The sequence below is a fragment of the Triticum dicoccoides genome, chromosome 3A (genome assembly GCF_002162155.2).
Source record: "Triticum dicoccoides isolate Atlit2015 ecotype Zavitan chromosome 3A, WEW_v2.0, whole genome shotgun sequence".
Taxonomy (NCBI): domain Eukaryota; kingdom Viridiplantae; phylum Streptophyta; class Magnoliopsida; order Poales; family Poaceae; genus Triticum; species Triticum dicoccoides.
The window spans coordinates 75482160-75491790 of NC_041384.1; the positions used below are offsets into that span (position 1 = coordinate 75482160).

Genomic DNA, 9631 nt, shown 5'->3' on the forward strand with positions numbered 1-9631 from the left:
CCCCCCTACCTCGTGGCCTCCTCTTTTGTGTCTTGACATAGGGCCCAAGTCTCCCGGGTCTTGTTCGTTGAGAAAATCACGTTCCCGAAGGTTTCATTCCGTTTGGACTCCGTTTGATATTCCTTTTCTTCGAAACCCTAAAACAGGCAAAAAACAGCAATTCTGGGTTAGGCCTCCGGTTAATAGGTTAGTCCCAAAAATAATATAAAAGTCTAAAATAAAGCCCAATAATGTCCAAAACAGTAGATAATATAGTATGGAGCAATCAAAAATTATAGATACGTTGGAGATGTATCAAGCATCCCCAAGCTTAATTCCTGCTTGTCCTCGAGTAGGTAAATGATAAAAACAGAATTTTTGATGCGGAGTGCTACTTCGCATAATTTTAATGTAATTCTTCTTAATTGTGGTATGAATATTCAGACCCGAAAGATTCAAGGCAAAAGTTTAATATTGACATAAAAATAATAATACTTCAAGCATACTATCAAAGCAATTATGTCTTATCAAAATAACATTGCTCAAGAAAGTTATCCCTACAAAATCATATAGTCTGGCTATGCTCTATCTTCACCACACAAAATATTTAAATCATGCACAACCCCGATGACAAGCCAAGCAATTGTTTCATACTTTCAGTGTTCTCAAACTTTCTCAATCTTCACGCAATACATGAGCGTGAGCCATGGACATAGCACTATAGGTGGAATAGAATGGTGATTGTGGAGAAGACAAAAAGGAAGAAGATAGTCTCACATCAACTAGACGTATCAACGGGCTATGTAGATGCCCATCAATAGATATCAATGTGAGTGAGTAGGGATTGCCATGCAATGGATGCACTAGATCTATAAGTATGTGAAAGCTCAAAAAGAAACTAAGTGGGTGTGCATCCAACTTGCTTGCTCATGAAGACCTAGGGCATTTTGAGGAAGCCCATCATTGGAATATACAAGCCAAGTTCTATAATGAAAAATTCCCACTAGTATATGAAAGTGATATCATAGGAGACTCTCTATCATGAATATCATGGTGCTACTTTGAAGCACAAGTGTGGTAAAAGGATAGTAGCATTGTCCCTTCTCTCTTTTTCTCTCATTTTTTTATTTGGGCCTTTTCTCTTTTTTTATGGCCTCTTTTCTTTCTCTTTTTTTTCGTCCGGAGTCTCATCCCGACTTGTGGGGGAATCATAGTCTCCATCATCCTTTCCTCACTGGGACAATGATCTAATAATGATGATCATCACGCTATTATTTTTCTTACAACTCAACAATTACAACTCGATACTTAGAACAAAATATGACTCTATATGAATGCCTACGGCGGTGTACCAGGATATGCAATGAATCAAGAGTGACACGTATGAAAGAATTATGAATGGTGGCTTTGCCACAAATACGATGTCCACTACATGATCATGCTAAGCAATATGACAATGATGGAGTGTGTCATAATAAACGGAACGGTGGAAAGTTGCATGGCAATATATCTCGGAATGGCTATGGAAATTCCATAATAGGTAGGTATGGTGGCTGTTTTGAGGAAGGTATATGGTGGGTGTATGATACCGGCGAAAGGTGCGCGGTATTAGGGAGGCTAGCAAAGGTAGAAGGGTGAGAAAAGTGCGTATAATCCATGGACTCAACATTAGTCATAAAGAACTCATATACTTATTGCAAAAATCTACAAGTTATCAAAGAAAAGTATTACGCGCATGCTCCTAGGGGGATAGATTGGTAGGAAAATACCATCGCTCGTCCCCGACCGCCACTCATAAGGAAGACAATCAATAAATAAATCATGCTCCGACTTCATCACATAACGGTTCACCATACGTGCATGCTACGGGAATCACAAACTTTAACACAAGTATTCTTCAAATTCACAACTACTCGACTAGCACAACTTTAATATCACCATCTTTATATCTCAAAACAATTATCAAGCATCAAACTTCTCATAGTATTCAACACACTCTTAAGAGAATTTTATTATTCTTGAATACCTAGCATATTAGGATTTTAAGCAAATTACCATGCTATTTAAGACTCTCAAAATAATATAAGTGAAGCATGAGAGATCAATAGTTTCTATAAAACAAATCCACCACTGTGCTCTAAAAGATATAAGTGAAGTACTAGAGCAAAACTACATAACTCAAAAGATATAAGCGAAGCACATAGAGTATTCTAACAAATTCCAAATCATGTATGGCTCTCTCAAAAGGTGTGTACATAAAGAATGATTGTGTTAAACTAAAAAGTAAAGACTCAAATCATACAAGACGCTCCAAGAAAAACACATACCATGTGGCGAATAAAAATATAGCTCCAAGTAAAGTTACCGATAGAAGTAGACAAAAGAGGGGATGCCTTCCGGGGCATCCCCAAGCTTTGGCTTTTAGGTGTCCTTAGATTATCTTGCGGGTGCCATGGGCATCCCCAAGCTTAGGCTCTTTCCACTCCTTGTTTCATAATCCATCAAATCTTTACCCAAAACTTGAAAACTTCACAACACAAAACTTAAAGTAGAAAAGCTCGTGAGCTCCGTTTGCGAAAGGAAACAAAAGACCACTTCAAGGTACTGTAATGAACTAATTATTTATTTATATTGGTGTTATACCTACTGTATTCCAACTTCTCTGTGGTTTATAAACTATTTTACTAGCCATAGATTCATCAAAATAAGCAAACAACACACGAAAAACAGAATCTGTCAAAAACAGAATAGTCTGTAGTAATCTGTAGCTAGCGCAAGATCTGGAACCCCAAAAATTCTAAAATAAATTTATGGACGTTAGGAATTTATCTATTAATCATATGAAAAAATAATTAACTAAATATCACTTTCCAAATAAAAATGGCAGCAGTTCTCGTGAGCGCTAAAGTTTCTGTTTCTTACAGCAAGTGTAACAAGACTTTCCCCAAGTCTTCCCAACGGTTCTACTTGGCACAAACACTAATTAAACACAAAAAACACAACAAAAACAGAGGCTAGATAAATTATTTATTACTAAACAGGAGAAAAAAATCAAGGAATAAAAATAAAATTGGGTTGCCTCCCAACAAGCGCTATCGTTTAACGCCCCTAGCTAGGCATAACAAGCAAGGATAGATCTAGGTATTGCCATCTTTGGTAGGCAATCCATAAGTGGCTCTCATAATAGATTCATAAGGTAATTTAATTTTCTTTCTAGGAAAGTTTTCCGTGCCTTTCCTTAATGGAAATTGGAATATAATATTTCCTTCCTTCATATCAATAATTGCACCAATCGTTCTAAGGAAAGGTCTACCAAGAATAATAGGACATGAAGGATTGCAATCTATGTCAAGAACAATAAAATCTACGGGCACATAATTCCTATTTGCAACAATAAGAACATCATTAATTCTTCCCATAGGTTTCTTAGTAGTGGAATCCGCAAGGTGCAAGTTTAAAGAGCAATCATCAAAATCACGGAAACCTAACAGATCACACAAAGTCTTTGGAATCGTGGAAACACTAGCACCCAAATCACATAAAGCATAGCATTCATGGTCTTTAATTTTAATTTTAATAGTTGGTTCCCACTCATCATAAAGCTTTATAGGGATAGAAACTTCCAATTCAAGTTTTTCTTCATAAGATTGCATCAAGGCATCAACGATATGTTTAGTAAACGCTGTATTTTGACTATAAGCATGAGGGGAATTTAGCACGGATTGCAATAAGGAAATACAATCAATCAAAGAGCAATTTTCATAGTTAAATTCCTTGAAATCCATAATAGTGGGTTTAGCAACATCTAGGGTTTTAATTTCTTCAATCCCACTTTTATCAATTTTAGCATCAAGATCAACAAATTCCGAATTCTTGGAACGCCTTCTAGGTAAACGTGGATCATATTCAGTCCCATCATTATTAAGATTCATATTGCAAAACAAAGATTTAATAGGGGACACATCAATAACTTTTAGATCTTCATCTTTATTTTCATAGCAATCCGGTTTAGCGGCCATCTTATTAACTAAGGTAGCCTGCCTATCCGAAATTTCAGCAGTTAATTTCTCAAGATGAACAATTTGGGATCTTAAACCATCGAATTCTTTAGACATATCATCAAGCTCTTTATTCATAAAACTTTTCTGTTCTTTAAGCTCATTTCTGAAGAAACTATTATGTTAAAATTGCAAAACCATGAAACTCCTGACATTGCTTTCGATCTCTTCTAACCTTTTAAGGTGAAGGTCACCAAATTTAGGTAGAGCTATAGTGACAAGCAAGCAAACTAACACACAAGCAAACAAAAAGCAAGTGGGCAAAAAGAGACAAATAGAGAAAGAGAGGGAGGATAGAGAGAGAGAGAGGGTGAATAAAACGGCAAGGGTGAAGTGGGGGAGAGGAAAACGAGAGGCAAATGGCAAATAATGTAATGCGGGAGATAAGGGTATGTGATGGGTACTTGGTATGTTGACTTTTGCGTAGACCTCCCCGGCAACGGCGCCAGAAATCCTTCTTGCTACCTCTTGAGCACTGCGTTGGTTTTCCCCGAAGAGGAAGGGATGATGCAGCAAAGTAGCGTAAGTATTTCCCTCAGTTTTTGAGAACCAAGGTATCAATCCAGTAGGAGGCTATGCGCGAGGCCCTCGTACCTGCACAAAACAAATAAATCCTCGCAACCAACGCGAATAGGGGTTGTCAATCCCTACACGGCCACTTACGAGAGTGAGATCTGATAGATATGATAAGATAATATTTTTGGTATTTTTGTGATAAAGATGCAAAGTAAAATAAAAGCAAAGGAAAAAGTAGTAGGAGATTAATATGATAAAGATAGACCCGGGGGCCATATGTTTCACTAGTGGCTTCTCGAGAGAATAAGTATTCTACGGTCGGTGAACAAATTACTGTTGAGCAATTGACAGAATTGAGCATAGTTATGAGAATATCTAGGTATGATCATGTATATAGGCATCACGTCCGAGACAAGTAGACCAACTCCTGCCTGCATCTACTACTATTACTCCACTCATCGACCACTATCCAGCATGCATCTAGAGTATTAAGTTAAAAAATAGAGTAACGCCTTAAGCAAGATGACATGATGTAGAGGGATAAACTCATGCAATATGATGAAAACCCCATCTTGTTATCCTCGATGGCAACAATACAATACGTGCCTTGGTACCCCAACTGTCACTGGGAAAGAACACCGCAAGATTGAACCCAAAGCTAAGAACTTCTCCCATTGCAAGAAAGATCAATCTAGTAGGCCAAACCAAACTGATAATTCGAAGAGACTTGCAAAGATAACCAATCATACATAAAAGAATTCAGAGAAGATTCAAATATTGTTCATAGATAGACTTGATCATAAACCCACAATTCATCGATCTCAACAAACACACCGCAAAAAGAAGATTGCATCGAATGGTTCTCCACAAGAGAGGGGGAGAACATTGTATTGAGATCCAAAAAGAGAGAAGAAGCCATCTAGCTAATAACTATGGACCCGTAGGTCTGAGGTAAACTACTCACACTTCATCGGAGGGGCTATGGTGTTGATGTAGAAGCCCTCCATGATCGATGCCCCCTCCAGCGGAGCTCCGGAACAGGCCCCAACATGGGATCTCATGGATACAGAAAGTTGCGGCGGTGGAATTAGGTTTTTGGCTCCGTATCTGATCGTTTGGGGGTACGTAGGTATATATAGGAGGAACGAGTACGTCGATGGAGCAACATGGGGCCCACGAGGGTGGAGGGCGCGCCTGGGGGGGGGGTAGGCACACCCCCTACCTCGTGGCCTCCTCTTTTGTGTCTTGACGTAGGGTCCAAGTCTCCGGGGTCTTGTTCGTTGAGAAAATCACGTTCCCGAAGGTTTCATTCCGTTTGGACTCCGTTTGATATTCCTTTTCTTCGAAACCCTAAAACAGGCAAAAACAACAATTCTGGGCTGGGCCTCCAGTTAATAGGTTAGTCCCAAAAATAATATAAAAGTGGAAAATAAAGCCCAATAATGTCCAAAATAGTAGATAATATAGCATGGAGCAATCAAAAATTATAGATACGTTGGAGACGTATCAAATACCATCTCAAAAGATAAGTTAGAAAGAATTACACTCCGGATTGCAAGACGAAGAATGCTTGAACTCCTAAGAAAAGATTCTTGATGAACACTTCGAGAAGGAATTAAATCCTTTATGAATCATCATGTAGAGCCTCCATGAAGAACTCTGGTAATAAAAGAATGATCAAACGAAAGGAAAGAGAAGTTGAAAACACAAGGTGAATCCTTGCAATGATTTAGATGAATCTTCGTGGTGATATAATTGAGATAGGTTGGAACTCTTGGAAAAGAAAAGATAAAGCATCTCAAACCGAGAATGTGATATGATGAACCACTCCAGAAAGCAGGGATTGAATTTACTCGATGAAACAAGAATAAGAATTACATTATGCTTATCCTTCACCAATTTAAATTGATGACAAGCAACGGATTTGGCATACTACTTATTCTCGTAGAAAGGGTTAAGATAGATATGGCGCAAACTTGAATAAGGTCCTCAATGATCCACCGGTAGAATTGAAACAATGAATAAATTGATATGATAAAAGAAGGAAGAAGAATCTTGGAAGAACCACCATAAGAATTAAAAATGAACAAAGAAAAGATAAGGAAAACACTGGGAAGAATTATAGAAGAACGAAGAAACTTGAGAGATTATAAATACATGAGAAGGAGAGATCATGAACTGATTAGAGGAGATTTGAATGATGCACCGGTATGATTTGGAGAATGAGAGCTGAAAGATGGAATGAATAACTCTGAGATGATGGGCTCCCGAGAAACAAACTGAAAATACTCCTGAATTGCTCCGGATGGGTGGAAGAATTCTCACAATCGAGAACAATTATGAGAGGATGGCATAAGGCTAGAACCATGAATCTTTGAAAGAACGTGTAAAATTTGGAGGAAAACTCTTCTTCGGTCTTCAAGATTTGAGAATGACGATGAGAAACACCACCATGAATTGTTGAGGTACTCCGGAAGAATCAAAAGTGAAGAGGTTGAGCCAACGATGAAAATAATTTGACCGATCTTGGAGAAATACATCTAACTGATGATAATTCATTCTTACATCAAACTTGGAAAATAATTTGAGAGTAACTCCGGGAAAATAGAGGATTCAGGTAAGATCCCGGGAAAAGACCTGTGGGTTAGGGCCCACTCAAAAGAAACACCGTTGAACGATTATTTGAAAAGAGAGATTGCACCGGTTGAATTAAATGGCTTGAATGAGATACCAATCTCGAAAGAGTTTGAACGAATGCAGAGTGGAAACATGAATCTTCGAGATATCTTCAGTACTCCGGAACAATTGAATAGCAAGCAGGGAATGATTATGAGGTGCACCGGTATGGGAAAAATATTTGAAACGAGGAAAAGGGATATGATCAGCAAAGCTTGAATTGAATCCACCGGAGAAGAAAGAGAATGAATAATGATGAACTTGTAGAGCATCTTCACGAGAACCACCGGGTAAGAACATTGATTGAAAAGAATGAAGAGACTTCACATGAATAAAATGGATACTTGATTAAGAAATCTGAATCCTTGAAGAAAAGGGTGGGTGGGCGGGAAAACAAAGACAACTTGGGGCGGATGAAATGAGCACCGTTGAGAGAACTTAGAATTGAACTTGCGGATGTTGAAATGATCGGAACCACTTGAAGAGAAAGACATCGGTTGAAAAGGATTGCCATGACAATCTCGATTATCATGAAGTATTGGTATTCACATAGGAGTATGAGAACACCGCTCCGGAAAGGTATGGAATCAACTCTTGACTTCGAAGCAACTCGAATACCACAATCAAAACAAAACAAAGGATTGGCTTGCAAAAGAACAAACATATGATAGATCCCATATCGTATCATGTGTCTGTTGGAAAAGATATTCTAGGAGATACTTGAATTCCCACTTATAAACTCCCGAAACTTTTTGGTATGCAATCAGGTGTTGGGGATACAGGGGAAGCATAATAGCTCACCCAAACTAGCAAAACCTACATCCAGCTGTATCCATCCTTCAACACATAACCAAGAAACCTTCGGAAATCATTTACCTCAACCTTCAAAAAGCATCCGTTATACGAGTTATGGCAATACTCCCGACCTCCCGCCCCAGTACTGCGTGGCGTCGAGGATATCTCACCAACAACTGCATAAAAGAGATTTTTGATGTCGGCGAAACTCAGGTATTCCAGAACTGCAATGATAAAATTGTGACGACAACACCTCGGAGCTCAACTCCCCGGGATACTGCCACAACCCCTAAATGTCAGGAGGCACCAAGAACAATGTTCTCGTCACAAAACCATCAGAACAATTCCAAGATACCCCCGTGATCCTAAAAAAAAATTCGTGAAATTTGAGAAGAGAAGAGTCAATATCTATGTCAGGAGGCCTCACCAGAGCGACGAAGGGATTGAGGAGTAAAAAGAATCCTACTGTCCGATATATATAATCCTATAAGACTCAAAACATTTTTCTAGACTCAACAACGTCAACGATTCGATCAAGCAGGGGGCTCCTAAGTCGGGGATGGCTCTGATACCAACTTGTAACACCCACGATGCGGCTATATCTCCCACGTGTCGGAGCACGACTTAGAGGCATATCCACATAGTAGGCATGTCGCAAGAGGGGTAATCTTTACACATCCCATGTACTGAATAAGAAAGGGATAAAGAGTTGGCTTACAAATGCCACTTCACACAATACATAAATATATCATTACATCATCCAGAATACAATCAAGGTCCAACTACGGAATCAAATAAAGAAAGACAACCCTAATGCTAGATCCTCGATCGCCCCGACTAGGCTCCACAAATGATCAACTGGAAACGAAACAACACAATCGAACACGATCTTCATCGAGCTCCTCCTTGAGCTCGATTGCGTCACCTGCACGGTTGTCATCGGCACCTACAGCTGTTTGAAGTAATCTGTGAGTCACGGGGACTCAGCAATCTCACACCCTCGCGATCAAGACTATATAATCTTATGGGTAGGATAGGGTAGTGAGGTGGAGCTGCAGCAAGCACTAGCATATATGGTGGCTAACATACGCAAATGAGAGCGAGAAGAGAAGCAAAGCGCGGTCGTGAACTAGAAGTGATCAAGAGGTGATCCTAAAACTACTTATGTTCAAGCATAACACAAGAACCGTGTTCACTTCCCGGACTCCGCCGGAAAGAGACCATCACGTCTACACACGCGGTTGATGCATTTTAATTAAGCCAAGTGTCAAGTTCTCTACAACCATACATTAAAAAATTCCCATCTTCCCATAACCGTGGGCATGACTTTTGAAAGTTCAAAACCCTGCAGGGGTGTCCCAACTTAGCCCATCACAAGCTCTCATGGTCAACGAAGGATATTCCTTCTCCCAGGAAGACCGATCAGACTCGGAATCCCGGTTACAAGACATTTCGGCAATGGTAAAACAAGACCAGCAAGACCGCCTGATGCGCCGACATCCTGATAGGAGCTGCACATATCTCATTCTCAGGGCAACACCGGATGAACACTACGTATAGCTAAAACTAGCCCTCAAGTTTCCCCGAGGTGGCGCCGCAAGTGGCTC

The 9631-nt window shown here is 39.5% G+C and overlaps 1 pseudogene; it reads right to left on the minus strand.

Annotated features, from left to right (window-relative positions):
- Nucleotides 1-4448: 4448 nt before the first annotated feature.
- LOC119271255 overlaps nucleotides 4449-9631 on the minus strand; it is a 76322-nt pseudogene continuing 71139 nt past the window's right edge.